The 23621-nt window shown below is 43.2% G+C and overlaps 1 protein-coding gene and 1 pseudogene across 1 annotated transcript in view; one reads left to right on the forward strand and one right to left on the reverse strand.

Moving 5' to 3' along the window:
* Positions 1–23621, reverse strand: part of LOC144824233 (elongation factor 1-alpha, oocyte form pseudogene) — an 81751-nt pseudogene that overhangs the window by 20193 nt on the left and 37937 nt on the right.
* LOC144824919 (NXPE family member 1-like) overlaps positions 22710–23621 on the forward strand; it is a 749464-nt gene continuing 748552 nt past the window's right edge. The window contains exon 1 of the mRNA XM_078683880.1: positions 22710–22953. The gene's annotated coding sequence lies outside the window, so the exon portion shown is untranslated. The remainder of the gene's footprint in view (positions 22954–23621) is intronic.

Consider the following 23621-nt stretch of genomic DNA (forward strand, 5'->3'; position numbering starts at 1 on the left):
TCTAGATCACTTCAAATTTTCAGCGCATTGATAGGCTGTAATCCATTTTCAGATCATGGGAGGATTGAAATCGAACTGATACTGGAGGGTATAGAAGGGGTGCGTTCTAGGTGGCAGATGGATCGCACCCTTTTACAGAATATGATATGGGTAGAGGGCTTCAAAGATTGGATAAAAGATTTTTTTCTAGTAAATAAGGACTCAGCAGAGCCTTTTGCGGTATGGGGAGCATTTAAAGCAGCAGCCCGGGGGCAGATTATAGCATTTTCCAGTAATAAGGCAAATGTTCGAAAGGGAAAAATATCTGCCCTTCAGTGTGCTCCTGAGAAGGAGTATGCATTAAAACTGAATCAAATGCCTAATAAATGGGAACAAGCCAAAGTATTGCTCAGGGACTTTTTTACTCTGGAAGAGATAAACAGCTCAAAGGCCTTTCAACAAAGGCTGTATGAAGATAGTCAATTGATGGGGAAGCTTTTGGCTAATTCAATTAGAAAAAAACAAGAGTCTTCCATTATTTTGAAAATTCAAGACCCTCTAGGTGGGACAGATACTCGGAGCGAGGGGATCGCGAAAATATTCCTTGATCATTATGAGAGAATTTACTCTACAGATATTCAAGTAGAGGGAATATTGATCAAGGAATATTTCGATAATTTGGATATTCCCAAAATCTCCGATTCTAGGCGCAATCAAATAGGCTGCGAAATAAGTTCCCTGGAAATTCAAAATAGTATAAAAGAAATAAGCATGGGCGTAAAATCCGTTCCGCTCGCGGAATTTGCGGATTTTCGGTAAATTCGCAATCCGCGAACTCTAGCGAATTTGCCGAAAATCCGTCAATTCGCACGAGGCGGATTTTTTTGCTTGGTGATACAATATTGCGGCGCGCGGCGTGGCGCACGGCGTTCACTTTCCGTCATTCAGCCTTTGCCGAGTTGTTTTTCTCGATATTTTGCGAGTGCTGTGCCATTTTGGATCTTGCTGCGGGATCCTGCGGGAGTTGGCGCCCGCGAATACGTAATCGCGGCTTGCCACCTTACCTTGCACAGCACGCATCGTGAGAGTTCGCAATTGCGAACACGTAGGTGCGGCGGGCAGGAACAATCTCGCACTCGCGAAATAGAGATTTTGCAATTCTGCACAAGAAATCCACCAGCAAACAGCATAAACCTTCAGAAAATGATGATTTTTATCAGAATCACTCCTCAGGTTGACATTTGCCTGCACTTTTTTGTTGCAAGGAGTCCATTTTTGGGGGGGGGGAGAGGAAGGAAGTGCCCCACAGTCTCCAACTTCCTGTTCCTGTCCAGCAGGCTCCTCCCAGTGCTTTCTTCATGTGCTGGTCACTTTCATTTGGACCTTGACCTGGAAGGATTACTTTTTGTGGGTGCTGCTGGATATTTGGATTTGAGGCCTTTTTGACTTTCTTTGGATCACTTTTGGATTAGAAATCAACTTTCACAAGTAAGTTTGTTGGGGCATTACAGTTGCTGCAACTACAATTTTGGAACTTTTTCAGAACATTAAATAAAATATATTGTGGGTAGCCACAGTATCCAGTAGGACCAGGGTTGGTTATGGGTGCATGTATTATACAACTGTTTTGTTGAATTTAAACATCATTGAGGCCATGGATGGGCTGGGATTGTGCTTAATTTTGTGTTTTTGTCGATTTTTTGGGGCTGCTGTTGGGGCCTTTTGCCCAGGGGTAGTGAGTGGTGCATGGACTCAGTCTGATTGTGGGGTCTCACTCTCTTTAATGTAAACATCCTGGATGGCATTGGATTGTGGTGATTTTTGTGTGTTTTTCCTTTTTTTGGGGGTGCTACTGTTGATTTGAACTGGCCATGTGGGTGGTGGTGGTGGCCATCTTGAGTGCTGGTACAGGCAACATGTGCTTGGGGTGCAAGGGGCCATTTTGAAGAGAGGCAGTGTCTGAGGCCTGCACTTATTTTGCCTAGCTTTCATCCATTATGCCCAGGGGTAGTGAGTGGTGCATGGGCCTAGTCTTTCTGTGGGGTGTCTTCTTGGATTTAAACACCATTGAGGCCATGGATGGGCTGGGATTGTGCTGAATTTTGTTTTTTTTGTTGTTTTATTGGGGCTGCTGTTGGGGCCTTTTGCCCAGGGGTAGTGAGTGGTGCATGGACTGAGTCTGCCTGTGGGGTCTCACTCTCTTTAATGTAAACATCCTGGATGGCATTGGATTGTGGTGATTTTTGTGTGTTTTTCCTTTTTTTGGGGGTGCTACTGTTGATTTGGACTGGCCATGTGGGTGGTGGTGGTGGCCATCTTGAGTGCTGGTACAGGCAACATGTGCTTGGGGTGCAAGGGGCCATTTTGAAGAGAGGCAGTGTCTGAGGCCTGCACTTATTTTGCCTAGCTTTCATCCATTATGCCCAGGGGTAGTGAGTGGTGCATGGGCCTAGTCTTTCTGTGGGGTGTCTTCTTGGATTTAAACACCATTGAGGCCATGGATGGGCTGGGATTGTGCTGAATTTTGTGTTTTTTGTTGTTTTTTTGGGGCTGCTGTTGGGGCCTTTTGCCCAGGGGTAGTGAGTGGTGCATGGACTGAGTCTGCCTGTGGGGTCTCACTCTCTTTAATGTAAACATCCTGGATGGCATTGGATTGTGGTGATTTTTGTGTGTTTTGCCTTTTTTTGGGGGTGCTACTGTTGATTTGGACTGGCCATGTGGGTGGTGGTGGTAGCCATCTTGAGTGCTGGTACAGGCAACATGTGCTTGGGGTGCTAGGGGCCATTTTGAAGAGAGGCAGTGTCTGAGGCCTGCACTTATTTTGCCTAGCTTTCATCCATTATGCCCAGGGGTAGTGAGTGGTGCATGGGCCTAGTCTTTCTGTGGGGTGTCTTCTTGGATTTAAACACCATTGAGGCCATGGATGGGCTGGGATTGTGCTGAATTTTGTGTTTTTTGTCGTTTTTTTGGGGCTGCTGTTGGGGCCTTTTGCCCAGGGGTAGTGAGTGGTGCATGGACTGAGTCTGCCTGTGGGGTCTCACTCTCTTTAATGTAAACATCCTGGATGGCATTGGATTGTGGTGATTTTTGTGTGTTTTTCCTTTTTTGGGGGTGCTACTGTTGATTTGGACTGGCCATGTGGGTGGTGGTGGTGGCCATCTTGAGTGCTGGTACTGGCAACATGTGCTTGGGGTGCAAGGGGCCATTTTGAAGAGAGGCAGTGTCTGAGGCCTGCACTTATTTTGCCTAGCTTTCATCCATTATGCCCAGGGATAGTGAGTGGTGCATGGGCCTAGTCTTTCTGTGGGGTGTCTTCTTGGATTTCAACACCATTGAGGCCATGGATGGGCTGGGATTGTGCTGAATTTTTGGTTTTTTGTCGTTTTTTTGGGGCTGCTGGTGGGGCCTTTTGCCCAGGGGTAGTGAGTGGTGCATGGGCCTAGTCTTTCTGTGGGTTGTCTTCTTGAATTTAAACACCATTCAGGCCAAAAATCTAGACAGGGAGGCCGAGCCCTGGCACACACAGGTCCAGCTCTCTGGAACTCTCTCCCCCAGACATTGAAACAAATCACTAACCATCTGACCTTCCGGAAAACTCTTAAAACCCATCTTTTCACAAATGGTTAATTTTGACCAACCCCACTCAGTCACTCTTGAGCTCGTATCTGCACATTCCATGTTCTTCCACCAGACAAAAGCGCGGAGATACCCCTTCGGGGGTCTATTCAGGCGCGATATAAGACCATAAATAAATAAATAAATAAATAAATGGATGGGCTGGGATTGTGCTGATTTTTGTGTGTTTTTTCGACTTTTTGGGGTGTATAACTGATGTTCCTCTGTCTTCCATTGCTTGTAGGTGCACAAGAGAACCACCAGTGCCAGGAAGAAGTCCTGCTGCGGTGTGTGCAGCACAACGTCACGTGTGGCCACAGACAACTCTGCAACTTGTGCAACTGCGGCCTGCTGTTCAGAGTGACATCTGAAGAAGATGGCCCCAAAAAAAGTTACCCGCAGCTCCTCTAGCAAGAAAGTTGCCAGTAAGGAGCAGAAGAAGCAAGTGGCGCCACTTGCCAAGGAGACTGGTGTGATGACGACCGCCACTTTTTTTGGGAAAAAAAAAGTACGTCTGCTGCAGCAGCGGGGTCTGCTGGGGACCTAGCTGGGAGCAGCACCTCCGCTCCATTGGGCTCAGTGCCACCACCACCACGCCAACTTAGGTCCAAGCCCTTGAGTGCTTCAGAGACAGCCAGTATAGTTCTTCAATCACCATCGACCAGTGATGTTGGCTCATCGCAAGAAAGCAGCAGCAATGTCCCTCAATCAACACAGGTTGTTGTAGCTCATCTGACGAGTGTTGAACAACCACAGCCGCAACAACAATCACATGTGCAAGTACAAGCCCAAGTACATGTGGAAGGAGAGGCGGCGCAAGGAGAGGAGCAAGCAGAGGTGCATGAAGGGGCACAACAAGTGGTCACAATAGTTGTTCCTCCAGAAGTAGGGGCACATCTGGAAATCGACAATCAAGCCGAGGTATCATTCGAGGAAGCCACTCCTCCTGATGATCATTCATTGTCGTCCACATCCCGAGCAAGGAAAAGATCAAGGGTGTTGGTGTCTACATCTTCTTCAAGCCCACCTCCTTCTGATGATCTGGATCTTACTTGGGAACCAGCACCACTGCCGTCTGAGAGTGAGGTTGAGGAGGCACACCATGATCTGACAAAGGTAGCTAAGCGTAAAAGGAAGGTCGTCGAAACTCTCAAAGTTATGGGGTGTGATGATGCTCAACAAGAAGTGGTGTATACTCCTGCTGCTGAAGACTCTCACGACGACGACGCAGTCATCATCACTAACCTCACTGAAGCCACAGCGGGCATGCAGCAAACAGACATTTTGACCCTAGCCCGACAGGCTGCTGAGCGTGATGATGAAGTCGACGAGGAGTCAATGGGAACACCAGAATCATTGATGTTAACTAGTACACCACAACGTACCGCTTCCATATTTCTTACTCGCCAGAAGGGACCTCCATCCACCTCGACCTCAATTAGTGGTGGTGAAAGTGCACAACATAGTAAAGTTCAGCAATACACATCCTCCACTTCATCTGGCATTAGCAGCACGGCCATCACCAGTATCGCCTGCTCCGGCCCCCACAGACATTTCAAGTCCGCAGTTTGGGACTTCTTTAGTGTTTCCACAAAAAGGGAAAACATAGCCATTTGTAGCATTTGTAAGCTTGCAGTTAGTCGTGGTAAGCTTGGTACCAACTATGGGACTGGAGGCCAGAGAGGTCATCTTAAGAGACAGCACACTGTCCAATGGTTGGCGCACCTAAAGCAGATCAAGGAAGCCCGAATTGCAAGTCGAGAAAACGTTGATGTTCCATCTGATGATGACGAGGAGGAAGAAGTGTCACACACTTCACTTACACCCAGTACCCCTGGGAGCCACACTAAGAGTGTGGGACAGAGTGAGACACCAATGCGAAAAAGTCCATCAGCGAGCGTAACTGGGTCAAAGAAGTTATCATCGTCCCGTAAAATGGTCCAGGGCAATGTTAAAACAATGTTGTTTTCAGACGCGCCATATGACCGCAACCACCCAATGGTGCGTCTGTATAACACTAAGCTGGCTAAAATGCTAGCGCTGGATCTTCTCCCTTTTTCTTTTGTCGAAGGGGTTGGTTTTCTCGAATTAGTGGCAGCGCTCTGCCCTAAATGGAAGGTTCCTAGCCGGTACTATTTTGCCCGAGTTGCGGTGCCAGCACTACATGAAGATGTGCTGGAGGTGATTGGGGCAGCTTTGCAGAAGAGTGCTGTTCACACTATACATCTCACAACAGACATGTGGACCAGTGGCGCAGGCACTGATTACATGTGCATCACTGCACACTGGGTCTCTTTTTCAGGGGTTAAAGCAAAGCTAAACGCAGGTGCTGACCTGGACCAAGTTTTTAAAGCTGCTCGGAAACATGCAACACTAGCCATGTTTGGCTTGGAGAAACGTCATACAGCAGAAAACATTTTGAATGAGTTCAACACAAAGGTCTTTCACTGGCTGTCCCCAAAAAAACGCGGCATTGGTTATGTTTCCACGGATAATGGCGCCAATGTAGTTAAGGCCATGGAACTGGGTGACTATTTCAGAGTGCCGTGTTTGGCGCACTGTATAAACCTGGTTGTTAAAAAATTCTAGGGGAAAGAAAGTCCAGCATGCCAGTTAGTGGTCACCTGCCGAAAAATGTGCAACCATTTCAGCCATTCTTTTAAGGCCCGGAAGCATCTGAGGAGCCTGCTACATGAACGTCGAATGCCAGTGAAAGCACTCATCCAGGAGGTGCCAACACGTTGGAACTCAACCTTCTACATGCTTGAGCATCTGTATGAGCAGTTTACGGTACTCGATCAGTATTTCTTAACAATTGGTACAGCTGTGAAGGAGGACCTGAGGTTAAATGCGGCGCAATGGGAGCTAGTTAAAAGCCTGACAGACATGCTTCGTCCTTTTGAGTTCTTCAGTTCTTCACGCGTGCAGTCAGCAGGGAGGACTGTAATTTGGGAAAAGCTATCCCATTGTTGCGCATGCTGGAGCACAAACTGAAGGCGGTGTCTTCAAAGTTTCAAAACGATGAAGAAAAGCAAGACGCTTTTCTTTTGGCGGAGAAATTATTAGAGCGTCTACGTGGCGATGAACGTCTTCAAAAGATCCACTCAGAACAGCATTACATTTGTGCTACTATTCTGCATCCACGCTACAAAAAGGCGCTGGCAGGCTCTGCATTATTTCCTTTTAGTGATGAAGATGCTACAAAGTACAAATGTTGGGTAGCCTGGTCAGCCATCAGGTTTGAAAAAGAGCAAAAGCAAATTGAAGGAAAAGGCAGTACATCAGCATCAGCAGGCCATCCCCAGTCAGAAGACTCCACTTCTGCACCTGTGGCTGTGGCACAAGTGACCTCTCAGCCGTTAAAGACACCGGCAACCGCATCATCTGCACCAGACACAACAGAAATATCGAGTGATGAAGACGATTGGCTAGCTGAGATTAGTTATGGTTCTGAAAAGGTCCGAGCGAAAATTCAGCAAAGTGGAGGAAACGTGGAGAACTTTGAGTCGATGGTGCAGGACTATCTGAATGACTCAACAGAGGTCTATGTTAATGCTGACCCATTGGCGTATTGGCATGGGAAAAAAGAATGGGGCCAGAGATCTCCCGCCTGGCTATACATTACTTGTCTTGCCCACTCGCAAGTGTGTCTTCTGAACGTGTTTTCAGTGCTGCTGGTGGCATTGTAACTTGCAAACGGACCCGCCTCTCGCCCAAAAATGTGGAGATATTGACAATGATCAAGATGAATGAGCACCTCATACCACCAGATTTCAAAGTACCAGATCGCACGACGCAAGAAGACGAGGAGGACAGCAACTTCGATGAGGGAATTTCTTCTGCGTTAGCTGACACTGACCTATTCCTGCCTGATCATTTGGCAGTGTATGAGGACGAACTCTTCTTCCCTGACACCGAGGCCTGAAAATGAGCCAATGAATTCAGACATTTTCTTTTTCGTACTTATTGACTTTTATTCCTATGTTTCTGTCTTTCTTTGTTTTGCACAAGTTAATATAATTAAAACTTTAATCACCTGTACTTTTGCTTTTTGGCTCTTTGGGGGTCTTCTACTTGTTTTCGCCTCGGTTGACGGCTCTGGGGCCATTGCTGGGAAGGTCTAATACCGGATAAAACTGCTTTTAACAACATCCATGATGAAAAAGGTTTTGCATTTTCTGACATTTTGCTCAATGTAGCGTTTTCGGGGGCCTGTTTGGGGGCCTTCCTGGTGTTTGTGGATGGGTTTCGGGGTCTGGGAGCACTACTGGGTATGGATAGTTTAGATAGCAAGAGGTTTGAAGGAAATCCATGGAGGCAGAGGGGAGTTAGGGCCTAGCTGCAGAGCGCGCGCGGAGTGATTTGGCAAATTTTCACAAAAGTGACAAAGTCCACATTTTTGTACTTTTGCTTTTTGGCAGTTTGGGGGTCTTCTACTTGTTTTCGCCTGGGTTGACGGCTTTGGGGCCATTGCTGGGAAGGTCTAATACCGGATAAAACTGCTTTTAACAACATCCATGATGAAAAAGGTTTTGGTACTTTTTGTAACTTAGGGTTCGTTAGGGTTAGCCCTAGCAGCAGGATTGCATGTGTTTCGGGGTGTTCTTGGTTTTTGCAACTGAGTTCTGGGGTTTTAGAGCACTCGTGGGAATGTGTAATTTTTGTTGCAAGCGACTTGAAGAAAATCCATGGTAGGAAAGGGGGGATCACTTACTCTGTGAGAGGCACTTAGTGTTCAAAAGATTTAGCCATGTACCCAAAGATTTCTTTATCTTCAATTCTTGTTTGTCAATGCTGTGCTTTTTTTTTCTCTCAACAAAACCTACCCAAAAAGAAACCCCCATTCCCATCCATTTTCAAAACCCTAACCGTCTCTCCCCGGGCTGTGTGGTTTTGCTTGATGTGTGACTAAATGACATCAATAATTCCACACACTTGCTGGGGGGGATAAGGTCATAGCAACAGGCTGGTGAAGGAATCCGAGGATATATTCTAGACTTACTCAGCTAGCTTCAGTACTATTTCTTGTAGTAGTGGCCAATGTCAAAGAAATTCAACACAAGTACTAGTTGTACTTTCTACTTTACCATTTGTTAGGCTCTGTGTGGCACTGTTCTAGTGAACTGTCACCTCCTATATTCTCTATCGTACCGTTGTAATGCTATAGTAAGGACAAACCAGGTTTCATTTTCTTTTTTTCCATATGCATGCAACTGCCACTGTGTCACACCACTAGTACCACCGCAATGAGGACATTTAATCCGCCCAGGATTGCCAACCTTAATCGCCATTTCCTGTGGAGCCAGCCCTGGGACTAGCCCTACTTTCAAACACAAATTACAGGTAAGATAAGCGTTTGGTGGGAGGTAGTATAATGGAGTATTAGGAATAGACGAGAGATTGACGATAGTACTACTAAAGTCCTAGGACTCCTCAGGAAAACAAACTTACTGTTAAACCCCCACCCTCCAGACTCAAAAGCAGTAAAAAACAGGTATGGTCAGATAAAGTTTCAAAAAGTATATTTTAGTAGCCCTAACAAAATAATCTCCCGCAAGACCCTCCCTAACCCCAACGATTGTCCTTCAAAAGTCCCACAACCCAACTCCCAATTCCCACCCCCCAAAAGTCTCTAAAAAAGGGGCAAGGGACACTACACTACGGGAGGGCGCTGTTGACTTTAGCGGCCAGGGCATCATACTCCTTGCGGAGGGTGGCATGGTCGAAGCGGAGGCCCTCCACCAAGTTCTTGTAGGTATGGACCTCCTGCTCCAGGTAGGACACTCTTAGGGATAAGCGGCGCTGGCGTGCCTTGCCTCCTGTGGGGGGCAGCTGGTGTCTTTGCTGCTCGGCGGTGGCGGTTGGCTTTGGTAGCCCGGCTCCATACCGCTGGAGCACTGCGCTGGCTGGCAGCCCGTGGGGGTACGGAGGAGGATGCAGCTGTCCCAGTAGATGTTGTTGTTGTCGTACCGGTTGACTGCGTGTCCTCCTCCTCCAGGGCCACCAGCCGCCGATATTCGGCGACAGTGGCATCCAGCCTCCCTTGCCGGGCCACTCGAGCCAGCTCCCTCCGTGATGGTCTAGTTGATTTGGAAGGAGCAACTATATGAAGAAAGAAAGACATAGTCTGTAACCAAGGCTCCTTAAGATTAATAACACAAAGTGATTGAGCACAAAGTTGTGTCACAGCACAAGTAGCAAATTGAAAGCACAGTACATAACTATTGAGGACAGTATCTATCTAACCTCCCACTTCTTCATCCTTGCTCTAACATTAGTGGGAGTTTAAGGAACTAATTCTACGAGCACTATGGACTTCCATTACAGTCGACTATGACAGTCCACCAGTCTTATTCTTCTTCTTCTCTCTTGTTTAGGAAAATTGGTACCTTATCTTATGCAAGCCGGCATAATGCCAGCGCAGTGAACTTGCACCCGAGAAAAACAGACGCACACCATGATGAGTGAGACAGACTTGCGTTACTGTACCGGTCCAGTACATGCAGGTGGTGGAGCTCTTCCTTTTCTATTACGGGTGGCACTGAGAATACTCTGTTACAAGGGCTACTGCTTAATTAATTTAGCTTTCACCCTACAGTGCAAATGAGTACTAGAAAAGGAAAATGAAGAAGCTAAATAATTTGATTATCTATCACTTCACATGGGATGTATTTGATGACATATGGGATGACTTTAGGTGCTTTGCTTATTATTGAGTGAACAGTGATACACCCACACATGAATGACGTACTACTACTAAACTAAAGTTATTAAGAGAGGTAGGGAGTGTCCACCGTAAGAACCGGCTATATGCTGTGCTTGCAGTTGCAATACAAACTACTGCTACTATTCATGGTAGTATTTGGACAAAATTACAACTTCTTTTCCTTGCCTTTCCTACACTGGAACGGACGTGCGGGTGCGGTGTTACATGCTCTTCAAGGTAACACTTAGTTCATCCAGTGACCGTCTACTCTCTCTAGATACACATATGCTATCTAAGAGTCAGATAATACCATGATCCAGGCATCCATCCATTCAAAGTATATGCGCACACATACAGTTTCTGTTTCACCCACCCAGGCTGTTCTCCTTCCACCCATCCTTGCTTCATCATTCACCCAGCCATGCACCATACCATTTTCTTTCCTTCCCAGCCACTTGGGGACCAAGCAAACACATATCATTCTTTTTTGCCAGCCATCATTAAATTTCTCGTCCTTCCACACTTACTTACACCCTTCTTTCGCTTTTCGTTCATCCCATCCATCAAGTTCATCTCAGATCTTATTGGGATTCTTCTTGCCAAAAACTTCACAGCTAAGTCGAAGTACATTTAGAGGAGGCTACTACCTGGTTAATTTATAATACACCCGTGCAGAAAGCAGGCTATGCAGTCTTCAATCTCAATAAGTAAGGAATATATAGCTTACCTCTTCCCGCCACCACCGTGTGAACCCTCACAGGAACGTCCGGCACTTGCACCGCCTCCTCCCCAGAGTCCTCGTCCAACACCACCACCTCCGCGCTGGCCCCACCACCAGATGTTCCACCTACAAAGTACATTTAAGAATGTTAGAATACACCACTCACTACTATATAATATTTGGTCTAGGAGGAATAAAGAAATGTGAAAAAAACTAAATGCAATGTAATAATTTATTGCATTATTTCGTGTCCATAGTTCTGTTTGTGCAGATTTGTCCCTGCAACAGTAGTAGAATGGATTGTCCTAGTATCCAAACCAAAAGTAAAGTAGTATCTTATTCTTTCTTGGTGGTCATTCACCTTTTTATTGTTGGCAATTGTCAAAGCATAAACATTTCGAAGACTTGAAAAGACATTATGGACAATCCCAGAGGACTGCACTCAGTGCATAGAGCTATTGCTGACTAGAATGGGAGTCCAATGGAATTGCCAAATGTGCAATCTTAGTTAGCTACACAGACATACTAATAAGAATAATCTAGTAATACCACAGGGAGTCATAGTCGAGGCAGGATAAGAATTTAGATCCAGTCTAGAAGAAGATCAAAGACAATTTAGAAAAAATCGAATGAGGAACGCTAGGAAAAATCAGGTACTCTATATTAAAATTAAAACTTACTGGGGCCAGCAAAGGAGCCCTCGCCTGCCCGATCCTGGCCTGCATCCTGAACAGCACCCTCCTCCTCCTCCTGTGTCCTCTTGCCCCTGGGGGGAGCTGATGAACAACATGAAAGAAAGAAAGACCAGAAAACATGGATGATATTTGTCAACCAAATCAAACATTTCAAAATAACAATACAAAATATTTTGGCGAAATAGCAAATAGATAGACAACTATTCCACGGGATATATTGACCGATCTCATGTGGTATACTACGTTATTAGTATTGCTTGATTTGCGGACCATTGACTTTGAAAGTTCCTATGTAACTCACTAAACAGACTACTAAAAAGGTTTACCATGGCCTGGCAGGCAGCAGTCCGCAGCACGCGAAGTGACAGACAAAGTCCATCGTGCTTGCAGATCAGTGAATACTCAAACTATAAATCCACCGACCACCACCACTATTTCTTCTTATAGCCATGTGTCTAAAGGAAGGACTGGACTTGAGTCTGTAGGGGCTGATTTTGAAGCCCCTTGCGGCTCTTTTGCTTCATTGTTGCGTGACTTTTGTGACGCAGCGGCAGAACAAAAGAGGCGCCATGGTGCGGCGTATATTAACAAAGTGACGCATATGGGAGATGCATCACGTTGTAAAGCCCTGCGCCATCAGGGGGGCGTTCCGGCGCAAGGGAGGGCGTTCCTATGCAGGAACGAATCCTAAAAGTGGCTGAGGGAAATCTACAAGATGCCAATCAGTCACTTTTAGGAGAATGATGCGTGACTCAAACCCTGCGCCTGCTTGAAGCCGACGTACGGCTTGATGCAGCATTGGGGAGATCGGGCACCCCAGAGCATTGCTGGAGCTGCGCCATCGTTGGCACGCAACTCCAGCAATGCGCCGCCTTTACGGCACAGATGCGTAAGGCTTCTGTGACGTTTAGGCCCATGGGTGGTGGTGGCATGGCGCACAATTACTGGCGCATCCCTGCTACTTTGCAGGGATGCGCCGGTAATTGAAAATATGACCCTTAGTGTCTAGCATTACGCAGTTCTTTACACTACACTCATACATAATTTCTCAGGCCAATGAAATGAACACAAAATACAAAACAAATAAGCATAGTAGCAAGGCTACTGAGAAGGAGAGCAGTGCACCTGAAATGCATAGAAGATTTTCAAATATAATTTACCTACAATGTAATCGGCAGCATTATTGCTCTTGGTAAAAAACAAACATTTGCAAATAACAGAGCCGGATAAAACAGAGTAGTGATGAAATAGCTAGAAATAGCTACTACTACCCACCAAGCCCGGGGATCTCTACGCCAAGCACGTCCAGCAAGTCGCGTTCCCGGTCCATGACATCCGTCCAGCGGTGGGTGGCCTGGTTATAAGTGCGCCGGACCCCAGAGAGTTTAAACATGGCCCGGCACACCTTCTCCCACCGCTTCCGGCGCTCCCGGATGCCGTAGCCGGTTGCGATCTTGCCGCCTCCCAGGATGGTCTTGGGGAGGTGGCGCTGGACGTGAAATATTAGTGCGGCCACCTCCTCCGCACTAAAAATCTCCCGAGCTATCACTGTCTCCCCCCTCAAACGCCCGCACGGGAGCCGGGCACGGGGTGCGGGACCCTTCCCCTTTGCGGGCTTCTTCCCGGCTCCCTTTGCCATGGTCTGGGCAGAAAGGAAGCAAAATAGGAAAGAAGAAAGAGAACAGGGAAGAAGAAAAGAAAAGTGTTTAAAAAAGTAGTTCAAAATTAACAAAAAGTAGCAGAAAACACAAAAATATAGAGCTAGAAAAATAGAGGAATTGATAATAAGTAAAATAGATTAAAAAAAACTTCAAAAAAGCAAAGGATGGCAGAGATTAAGAAAGGATACAGAGAGCATGCCCAGAACCATAGCAATGAATGAGAAACAAGATGGCCGCGCCCGTTCACGACCGCGTGGGTAAGTTCGCTCGAGATTTTCCTCGCGATCACGCGCGAAATTGTACTAGCGAGCCGCATACTTTGCGAGATTACACATAGCGTCCGGAAACGGAATTACGTCACGCAAACAAGATGGCCGTGCCCATGTACGACCGCTAGGGTAACTTCGCAAACGTAGCGCTACAAGCGCCTTGCGAACACGCACAAAATCACGCAAACATACACGCCGCAAAAAAAATAATCATGTATTCGCTCGAATTCGCGGCTTCCGAAATCGATCTCGCACGGATTTGCGCCCCGCAAATCGCGCGAAATTACAGAAAAACGATTTTTGCAGAACTGAAAGCAATCAGCAGGTGCAAAAGTTCAATCTTAACATTAGTAACCATTCACTCTAGTGCTTCCTGAGGGGCCCCTCCAGAGTTCAGTTGCCTATTTGCAACTATTCTATGACCCTGCTCTGACCCAAACAGCAGGCTCATAGAATAGCTACAAGTAGGCCATAAAGGTCCTGTGAAAAAAAAATTGCACTGCAACAGAAAGCAAATTACAGATAAGGAAGGAAGCAGGTGCCAGCCAGACTGGAAGTTTCAAAATCACTGACACATTAATCAACCCCAAATTAATTCATGGCAGTTGAAGCAGGGCAGGTGTGCTTGCTTTTTTTCACCCCCATGATTTACAGCGATAAACCAACCAGAGGGTGGCAGTGAGGATGTACCAGAGGGTGGCATGGGTGTACCAGAGGGTGGCAGTGGTGAAACAGAGGGTGCTGTGAACCTGTGATGATGAACCAGACGTAGAAACAGCATAGTCGCAGCCGTTGCGAGCCGACAACTAAGTTCACAATTGCGAACTGGCACACAAATCCTCGCGAACCCTTGCGAACACAAAAATCCGCAAATTCGCGAGAGTTTGCGGATTTTGCGGATTGCGAATCCGTAAATACGCAAGTTCGCGTACGCCAGATTTGCTAAATCCGCCCATGCTTAAAAAGAAACAGCGGGAGCAAAAGCTTCAGGTATGGATGGGTTCCCGATCGAATTTTATAAGGTCTTCTTGAAGGAATTAGAGGATCCATTAAGAAATTTATTTAATTATATTAGAGTAGGCGGTAAGGTTCCTTCTGAGTTTAAAGAGTCCACAATTATTAGCTTCGTGAAGAAAGATAAGAATCCGGAGGATGTGAATTCCTATAGACCAATTAGTCTATTAAACTCAGACTACAAGGTTCTTATGAAGATCTGGGCTCAAAGATTTGTGTTTGCAGCCCAGGAGGTGATACACCAAGATCAGAGGGGTTTTATAGCCGGTCGATGTATGGCAGCTACCACAGAATACTTGATACAGGTGTTAGACTATTTTAATGTTAATTCAATCTCTGCATGCATCTTAATGATAGATGCTGAAAAAGCATTTGATTTAGTCAACTGGTCTGCGTAATTTTCTTCCTTAGGTTATTTTGGGTTCCCTGCCCCAATTATTAGTATGATACAGAATATTTATGAAGGGGCGTCAGCCCAGGTGATAATTAATGCTAGGCATGCAGGGAAGATAAAAATAAATCGCGGCACTAGGCAAGGTTGCCCCTTATCTCCCCTGCTTTTTACCTTTTTTATCGAACCCCTGGTAATAAAAATAAGGAATAATGATGCAATATTCCCCCCAATTGCTGGAATGTCAAAGTTAAAACTATTTGCAGACGATATTATCCTGTATTTGGCTCCCGACAAAGAAAATATTTTATATCTCATGAAAGATATTAAGGAATATGAGAAGATCGGGGGTTATAAGATCAACGAGAAAAAAACGGAAGTTGTCATTTTAAATTCAGATATAGATTTTCTTCCGCTAGATCTTCAGTCTCAAGCAGAAAAACGGGATCCAATAAGATACCTAGGGTATTATGTGACCAGAGAGTTTCAAGAACTTTTTCGACTGAATTATATAAAAACGAAGAACAAAATTAAGAGCCTACTTGAACAATGGGACCTATTGCCCTTGTCTTTGATTGGCAGAGTGGCATTGATAAAGATGAATGTACTGCCTTTGCTTTTATTCTTGTTTAGCAATATTCCAATTAAAGTCAATATGGCCTTTTTTAAAGAACTCGAATCTATGTTGAGAAGGTTTATTTGGAATAAAAAGGCCTCAAGAGTCAAGCTTTCGGTGGTACAACTCCCTGTAAACCAAGGTGGGCTCGCTCTTCCCCATTTTAAGACATATTATGAAGCACCTTTTTTCGATATAGTGACAGGATTGCTAAGGATTAGACAGACAAGAGACAATTTTTTTTGGGATAGAATGCTTGAGGAATCAGGCTCTCAAATTTTTATCTTTTTAAAAACTGCAAAGCTTCCTAAGAAAACAAGATATAAGACACTTATAGGGTACTCATCAAGATTACGGCTTTTATTTAAAAAATACGGTTCAGATGGATCTATCTATTTGAAATTGTCGGAATGCGCTAAAATGGGTCTTAAGATATCTTCGAATCACCTGATAGATTGGGAATCTGCCGGATTCTGTGAAATAAGGCACCTACTCATTCAAAATACGTTAATTAGCTGGCAACCGGTTATAGATAGAGCGCATCCCAGACGGCTCATGTTTTTTGAATACTTACAACTGATTTATTTTATAAGAAAAGAAATGGGAGGCTTAGATACAACACCCAATGTTTTGTTAACAGCTTTATATGGGGAGAAACATAAGGGTATTGGATTCTGGTCTAAAAAGTTACTCCCTTCTGGATCATCTCCTATAATTGTTAGTCATCTAGAAAAAATAGGCCTCACGCTACAGTGCGTTTTTTCAGATAAAGACTGGAAGGTAATATGCCATTTAGGAAATAAAGCACTCCGAGCAGCTAATTATAAGCGAATGTCCTTTCTTTCTCGCTGGCTGGCGTACTATATCCCGGAGGCCTTGCAGAGAATATTACCTGAATGTGAGAATAAATGTTTTAGGTGCAAATCTAGGGGTCAGGGTGGTTGGTATCATATCTTCTTCTCTTGTCCAAAGTTAGAATCCTTCTGGAAGGGGATTTTTGCAGACTTGGAGATGGCAACTGGGAAAATTCTATTACCAGAGGCGGAGGTGGCCCTTTTTGGTATCTGCAAAGTAAGGAATAGGTTCAATAAATCAGAAGAAGTGTTTATTTTTATTTCTACTGTCGTAGCACGGTCCCTGATTCTATAAAATTGGAAATCTACGGTGATCCCATGTCAATTAAAATGGGTTAATAAAATGAGAAGAACATGTAATTTTGAGAGAGCGTATGCAGGTAGAGTGGGTGTGATTGCCAGATTTGAAAGGAATTGGAAATATTTTGAGAAGCTTGAATCGATAAAAGGAAGTTGATTGTTTTATTTAAGTCAATTTTTAAGAGGTTATTGCATTTGCACTTTAGGAACTGCAACTACATATCAACTGTGTTATATCAGCTGTTTGTGCATTCTATCGTATTTATTAGTCAATTTTGCACGATATTGCATTTGCACCTTAAGAAATGTAATAATATTTTTGCTGCTACACATCGGCGGTTTCTGTACTTTATTGCACTAGTCACTTTATTTATGCCAATTTTGCACATTACTTCACTAGCACTTTAAGAACTGTAACAATACTTTTGTTGCTTTAAATCTGCAGCTCTCGGAAATTATAGCATTACCACTTTATGAACCGTATAGTAATCTTGATGTTTTTTACTAGTTGTTTCTATATTAGCCAATTTAGCACGTTCTTGCAATAGTATTTTATAATGGCAATAATATCTTTGGTTATCTTCATTGCATTATATCAGCTGTTTGTGCTTTTTATCGTATATATTAGTCAATTTTGCACGATATTGCATTTTCATCTTAAGAAATGTAATAATATTTTTGTTGCTATATATCGGTGGTTTCTGCATTTTATTGCACTAGTCACTTTATATATTCCAATTTTGCACGTTACTGCACTAGCACTTTAAGAATGGCAACAATACTTTTGTTGCTTTAAATCGGTAGCTCTCGTAAATTATAGCACTACAACTTTATGAACCGTATAGCAATCTTGATGTTTCATACCTGTTGTTTCTATATTAGCCAATTTAGCATGTCTTTGTAATAGTATTTTAAGAATGGCAATAATATCTTTGGTTATCTTCATCGCATTATATCGGTAGGTTTGTATGAATTATAGTAGAAATTTTGCTGTATAATATCAGTTGTTTTTCTAGTGCTAGCACTTTAATATCGGTACGTTCAGACGTGCGCTATTGCAGTTTTTGTACTTTTTTGGTGGTATTGTATAGTCTAGGGTTGTCTCTTGTATATTGTCTGGAAATTTCTGTCTAATTATGAAGAATTTAATGTACCAATGTTTTTTCCTACGGCTTGTTCAATAAAAAAATTTAAAAAAATCTTTGAGTTATTTTCCTTTTATTAAACCGTTTCAGCTGGGAAGGAGCTTCCCTGGATCTCCAATTTTGTAAAATTAGGGAGCAAGCTACCAAGCTCAACATAAATATAAAAGCTTTTTTCTGGTTCAGATAACATTATTTCCCCTTACAAATTCCGAATAAAGTGACTTCAGCCTAAATCGGAATTCTCCTTCCAATTGCTTGCTCAACATCTGAAAAGACTGTCTCCCAAAAAATCCTTAAGCCTGGGCACGAAAAAAGGTGTGGTGCCACCCACCTTCCCCATCTGTTTAGCATCGAAAACACTTGTTTTCAACTCCCGGGAATCTTTTACTTAAAGTAGCCAGAGTTAGGTAAGAAAGCCATCGCTTTAGGAAGGCCGTCCTTTTATAATTGGCAGCTCGCAATGCCTTACTTCCTAAAAAACGGACTGACTCCCACTCCTTCCCTGACAGCCTACATCCTGTCTCCTGAGTTATTTTCTCCAGGTGATTGTTTATCAGAGGGGCTTGTCCCAATTTATGTAGCAATCTATACCAGTTTCCTATCCCTCTTAAATTGGCCCCATAAAGGGCTACCACGAGGTGGTTGGGGGAATCCAGCATACCACTAGTGTTTTTTAACAAAGAAACAATTCGTAAATATTCAAGAAAGGTTGGATTCCTATGGTTCCCCGTCCTTACCAATACTTCCTGCCAGGAAATCGGCCTATTTTGTATTATAAAATGCCTCAGCTCAGACAGTCCAGAACCTTCCCAAATATTTATATGTCTTAGTTGTAACTGGAGGCCGAGACTAGCACATTCTCTGATTTTTAAATACTGGAGACCCGACGAACTAATCCTTTTATAAAAGTACTGAAGTCTAGAAGAATAATCTTTTTTAATTTTATACCGTGTTTTTGGGAAGTTTCGAAGTTTTTAGAAATACTGGAGTTGTTAATCCAATTTCCTGTGTCATTTTATCAACAAAAAAGCTGTCTCTAGTAAAATTAGATCCTATCAAGCCAGATACTAAGTCCAAAAACGCAGCCTCGTAGTATGTTCTTAAATGCGGCAATGCCAAACCCCCTTGTTCTATTGGTAGCTGTAACACATTCAGTTTGACCCTTGGAGCTTTCTTACCCCAAATAAATTGCCTGAATAAAGTGTCCATTTCCTTGAAATATTACTGGTTTATTTTTATCGGGACATTAGAAAATAAAAAGATTAGTAGCGGAAGTATGGACATTTTAATCAGTGACACTCTACCCACTATGGATAAGGGGAGTAATGTCCATTGCTCTAACAGATTCTTGAGATACCTTATAGGATCAGTTTTCATCGCTTGTGGTTTCAGACAAGGTGGAAAAGCATGCAGATCGGCATTAAGGGCAAGAACCTCTGTTTTATTTGCATTAATTTTGTACCCGTCTATTTTTTTAACTCAGAAAACTCCCTCAAGACATTTTCAAAATGTACTCTATCTGGAATTAAATACAAAATGATGGACCCTGAGACATGGGGCAATTTTTGGGGTTTGTTATTTTCATATTGCTACAAATCTGGGTGAAAACCGAGCTCTTGGACAGGGAGTGTTGTCATACCTCAGAAAAATAAATGATCTTGCACGAATCCCAGTAATTATAAATTGTCCTTGACACGATAGTAAAGATTTTGAGACAAGCATACCAGGTCATCTCCAGGATTGGGTTTACGAGAGTGAAATCATTGCCCACGGACTATCTGTTTTTGACCTAAATGTCAGTACAGACAATATTTTGTGCAAACACCGATTGAAAAATGTCTAACTTTAAAGTCTCGAATAATCTACACTGCATTTATTGACTTTGTAACTGTATTTGATTGCGTAAATAAACCAGCATTGTGGAACAAACTTTCGAGGTTTGGCATTCCACCGAACATGTTAAGGTTAATAATTGCCTTTTATACATCAACATGATCCAGAGTAATGATGGATGAAAATACTAGTTTAATATCAAAAGTGTGAAACTGCCAATAGTTAAAAACAAAGGTGTATATTGGCACTACGTTTGTTTTCCCTGTTTCTACATGAATTGCCATGACATTTTTCTTATGCTAAAAACTTCTCCCAAAATTAAGTTCCTGTGCACTTCATCTACTGATGTTGGCAGATAATAAAGTCATTTTTGATCTAGCTTTGATCGGCCTGCAGTGTAATTTAAAAGCGTTACATGTCTAAGCCAAAAAACTGATCCCCAAAGTTAACATTTCAAAAACGAAGGTAGTTTCATTTAAAAGGGCAGGAACAAAACAAACCTTTAGTTTATAATAAATTATGCTTACCTCGGTAAAAACTGATCCCCAAAGTTAACATTTCAAAAACGAAGGTAGTTTCATTTAAAAGGGCAGGAACAAAACAAACCTTTAGTTTATAATAAATTATGCTTACCTCGGTAGAACATACCATCATGATCATGCCAACACGCAACAGGTAAGGAAAATAGGATTTAAGGCTTTAGAGCACACCGGGGCGTTCAATAAATTCTATAATTCTTTGAATGTATTCATTTACTGGTATCTACCAAATAAAAATTCCACCAATTTTAAGCCCTGCAGAAGAATATAACCCCATAGATAAATGGTCTTATCTGAATGTTTTCGATGGTAAACTTGTTAGAAACTTTGGCAGAGTAAACTCAACTATTCCATTTCAGGCATTGCGCCTAGAGTTTTGTTTTTCAAGTACTTATGCTAAAACAATTGCATTAGTTATTTGAGCATATTGTATAATTCAATCGACAATGGCTCATTAAGAAAACTTTCAAAGTATGAAACCTGCATAGCCTCTAAGAGGAGTGACACATTCTCAGTAAACCTTCAATCTGCATTAGGCAAGCTAGATTGCAAAATCTGGATTTAGTGGGTCCCTCACAGCCAGGGGTCATGGTTCCAATGCACCTGCTGCACCACTGGTAACTGCAAGCCCAGTGTCACGTCACATCTAGTCATCTAACAACAACCGAAAACCTAGGGCTGTTTTTTTTTTTTTAAATGACCAAGTGGCCCAACTGTCTGCTCATAAAACGTAACCTTTAAGGCTGTTCGTTTCATGGCTTCAAAATGCAGACACTTGTGAAATCTATTAGAAGTGCTAGTGCAACCTATAGTCTTTGGGAATGTAAATCGATTTACGTCAAAACATCTTCCCTGTGAGCTACGGCCCAATCTACATTGTCTATAATGTAATTCCTCTACTTCTTCCAAAATAAATATTGTGAGACCAGCAGCCTCCCTTCGAAGCCTTGTTTACACTAACGTAAAATATACACAAGCATTGGCAATGCCAATGGGTCCTTTTTTAAAGTGCTGCTGCTGCACCCTGCAGTCACCAAATCATGCAACTCACTCTGTATTCACAAGGGTGCATCCCACCCTTCATTTATAGAGACACACCACTCAACCTACAATCACATAGGCACGTCAATCACCCTGCACTTAACAAACTGCCTACCCTGCACTCATAAACCTCTCACTCACCCTGTCTTAGCCTGTGGTCACAAATCATGTACACTGCACTCTAACACCCGACACTGTGGACACGCCCACCACTCCCTCTGCACTCACCCTTTAGTCATGCATTACATACCGTGCACTCTTACACCACACGCTCTACACACGACCATCAACGCCTCTACATCACGGTTTAGTCACACATCGTGTGCTTCGCCATCTTCCACTCTACACACACTCCATTCACCCACCTCTCACCCTTCACCCACTCACCATTCACACGGGACCCAGACACCGCTCACCTCAAACCAGACACCACTCACCCTGCACTCACGCACCACAAACCTACTTCACCATGCACTCACACACTACTTACGGTCCCTTTTCACTTACCCATTGCTCACCTTTCACACTGACCCCCCTCTCTCCCTGTTATCACACACCGCTCACCTGACAAAATTGGTTTAGACCTCCATAAAGGTCAACAATATGAAATCCAATTTTCAGATACCAACGTTAGCTACATTCATATAGCTTTTTATAAATAATCTTTTAAAAATAACAGCTCTACATTTAAAAAAAAAGTTTGTTACATACATAGTCATTCAATGCGGTCCTAATAAAATTGATAAATCATTCTGCTCTTGAAAAGTTATACCTAGAATAAAGTGGATTTAAAAAGACGTTTCGTGATTCTGCAATCGCTGGGCACATATATAGTACCTCTCAAATCTTGAGGTGCTCTCTCCTAAAGATGGCACGAGAACGCATCTGATTTGTGTTATGACCATTTGCCTACATAGGATTTCAAAAATAACTTTCCTAACCGTAGTTGTAATTTGCACCTTCTGACACTGACTTATCTATAATGCAACTTAATCTCGGGACAGCATTTCCAAGTATAGTCTTAGTTGTTTGGGAAACCAAGACTGGAGCAATTATTGGTGTATTTATCTACTCAACCAGTAGTGGGGGGTGGTGTGGGGAGGGGGGGGGGTCCCTGCTGGTACTGTTGCCCAGTGCCCATGGCGGCTCACTTTACCACTGGCTTGCAATGGAGCCCATGGCATTCACGGGAGTCACAGACTTTTTCTAGCTGCAGCATAAAAGGCAGCCTTTAAAGTTGCCTGACTGCTGTGGCCTGTTTCGGCGCTGATTGACGTTGTTTTTGTAAGTACCTGCTGTCAGTCCGCAAACACCTACACCGGGCGTGCTGGAGTCAGTCCCAGCGTTCGGCCTGACAGCATCGCATTCGCAGAGCAAAGTCCTTTTCATTTCCCTGACGCCGGGCGTGGTAGGGACCTGCGTAGCCTTGCTGCCGCCTGCCGTCGAAGAGTCTACTACCCCTTCTGTTACTAAAAGTGTGAGGAGTGGGCGTCTCTTCTGTACTCTCACCTTTTCCATTACTTGGCAACAACTCTGATCGGGCAACTCACATCAGGAGGGAAACTTGTTACAAGGTAAACAGTATGTTTCACTACCCTTTATTGTGTTAACAAGATTTTATTAGAGGTATTTTTAAATAATGTACACCTTGAATAACTAGCGCAGCGAATTAAGACCAATAATGAAGAAAAAAAATAATGTTGTCTGATAAACGTATGTTTTATTAAAGTAACCATAACGTAATTTTTATTTTTGGTATTTGCTTATTAGACATTCTGCGAATGAAATCAATTTCTTGAAAACACACCAGGACATTTTGAAAGCAATATATATATATATATATATATATATATATATATATATATATATATATATATATATATATATATATATATATATATATGTGTGTGTGTGTGTGTGTGTGTGTGTGTGTGTGTGTGTGTGTGTGTGTGTGTGTGTGTGTGAGGGTGTGTGTGTGTGTATATATTTTTTTTCTTGAAGACAAACCAGGACGTTTTGAAAGCAATATCTATATATATATTTTTTTTCTTTTTTCTTGCTTGAACATACAATCATTCTGAGAAAGACGAGCATGGACCCAAGTATTGCGCAGATCAATATCTTTATTCCCGCCCTTGATCACATGACGTATGATATATATATATATATATGTGTGTGTATTTTTTTTCCTTTCTTTTTTTTTTTATTAAGAGAACGAATACCTGTTTGGAGACTCCGTGCT

This window comes from Lissotriton helveticus, chromosome 3_1, assembly GCF_964261635.1.
Source record: "Lissotriton helveticus chromosome 3_1, aLisHel1.1, whole genome shotgun sequence".
In the NCBI taxonomy this organism is placed as follows: Eukaryota; Metazoa; Chordata; class Amphibia; order Caudata; family Salamandridae; genus Lissotriton; species Lissotriton helveticus.